Below are 2,204 nucleotides of genomic sequence, written 5' to 3'. Positions count from 1 at the left end.
CCATAGACTGCAGTTCCCCTTTCAGGTCTTCCCGGGCTATATTCCATGTGCCTAGTCTCTCCTTTCTCCAGCTGAAGTATTTCCAATCATTGAATCTCATTTCCTTGGGGCCTTGCTCTTTGGAGGGCCAAGGCCATCCCTTACCTTGCCACCCCCTGCCAAGTCCTGACTTAGGCACTATGGACATGGAGATAAATTGGATGCAATCTTTGTCCTCAGGAGCTTTCCCTTGAGGAGGAGGACGTGGACCACAAACAGATGAGAAAATCATACTCTGCTGAGGATGCGGAGTGCCTGGTGGGGGAATAAGGAGGGTGTGTGGTCAACTCCTGGTGGTTGCAGAGAGGGCTGTGGCTAGGTAAAGCTTCAGAGAGGACCACTGTGCTGTGTCTTAAAGGATGCTAGTGGGTTAGTTAAGCGGACAGTGGGGAGAAGGATAGTCTAGGCAGAGCAATGCATGTAAGAGAGTTTAAAGAATTGCCAATAGTTTAATATGGCTGTGGCACAGGAGATGTAGGTGTGTGAAATTTTGAGAGCTGCTGTTGAAGCAGAAAGAGGAGATCACATGGTGAACAACTTTATGTTCTCCCCTGTGGGAAAATGGGAGTCATGGGAGGAGGGCAGGAGGAAGACGGAGGGGACATTGTGATGAGAAGATGTTTTCATTTGAGAAAAACGTATCTAGCAGCATGTAAAACGATTGGTGAGGAGCTCAAGGAGAATGGAGGGCTTAGAAGTTATTCTAGTGGTACAGGAGAGAGACTATGAGAGCCTAGATATGGCAGCAGTAGTAGGAAAGGAAAATAGCAGTGGGTAAGAGAGATACTGAGGATGCAGAGCACTGTGAGTGTAAGGATGGGGGTAGTCAAGTAAAGTAAAAATCAACCATAACTCTCACATGACCAGATTAGTGGCGACATCTCCATTAATTTAGACTATGCCTCACTTTGTGAGAATAAATATCTTAAACAATTGTTTGCAGAGAGAATTTTAAAAGTAGATTTCCCTTAGTAAAAATTAAGCTTTTCCTGTAATCTCAGCACTTTGGGAGGCTGAGGCAGGTGGATCACCTGTCAGGAGTTTGAGACCAGCCTGGCCAATGTGGCAAAATCCCATCTCTACTGAAAATACAAAAATTAGCTGGATGTGGTGGCAGGCGCCTGTAATCCCAGGTACTCGGGAGGCCCAGGCAGGAGAATTGCTTGAACTCGGGAGGCAGAGATTGCAGTGAGCCGAGATAACACTACTGCAACCCAGCCTGGGTGACAGGGTGAGACTCTGTCTCAAAAATAAAGTTTTTATTTATTCAATTGACAAATATTTATAGACAGTTTATTAGGTGCATAATACTTTGGTAGATGCAAAGCTGAAGATTGATAATCTCATTATGGAAAAAGGCATACATACCTAAGATTTCCAGATTATGAAATGAGACAGCATTAGATTAATTATTAAAATGCGATGTATGGCCAGGTGTGGTGGCTCACACTTGTAATCCCAGCACACTGGGAGGCTGAGGCAGGTGGATCACTTGAGGTCAGGAGTTCCAGACCAGCCTGGATAATATGGTGAAACCCTATCTCTACTAAAAATACAAAATTAGCCAGGCGTGATGGTACGAGCTTGTAATCCCAGTTACTCTGGAGGCTGAGACAGAATAATTGCTTGAACCTGGGAGGTAGAGGTTGCAGTGAGACAAGACTGCACCACTGCAGTGAGCCAAGATTGCACCACTGCACTCCAGCCTGGGCAACAGAGCAAGACTCTGTCTCCAAAAAAAAAAAAAAAAAAGCAATACATATTAAAATATTTTTTAAAAATTTGCTATGTACAATAAAGGAACCAGTTAAAACCATTTACAGAATACCAACTGTTAAAAAAAAACTAACTGTGCTACATCCACTGTAGATTCCCATGAAAAATTAAGTCAGAATAACAACACCAAGGAAATGATAGGCTTGCCTTATTTTATACAACAAAACAGTTTTTATGCTGAATAGGATATTGAAAATCACTGGGGTCTGGTGATTCCCAGTCTTGGAAATTCAGGGAGGGAGAGGCTGTTATGATTTCTCCTTTGGCATTTAAATGGAAATTAGTCCTAGGATGAGCTAGTGACTTTTGTTCATCTGAATAATACGGCCTAAACAGGGCCTTAAAAAAAGCAAAATGTGTAGAACAAACTTTACATGAAGCTATGGAAA

This window comes from Colobus angolensis, unplaced genomic scaffold (assembly GCF_000951035.1).
Source record: "Colobus angolensis palliatus isolate OR3802 unplaced genomic scaffold, Cang.pa_1.0 Scaffold194, whole genome shotgun sequence".
Taxonomy (NCBI): domain Eukaryota; kingdom Metazoa; phylum Chordata; class Mammalia; order Primates; family Cercopithecidae; genus Colobus; species Colobus angolensis.
The sequence above is the reverse complement of the archived record's forward strand: the minus strand, read 5'-3'. Positions refer to the sequence as shown.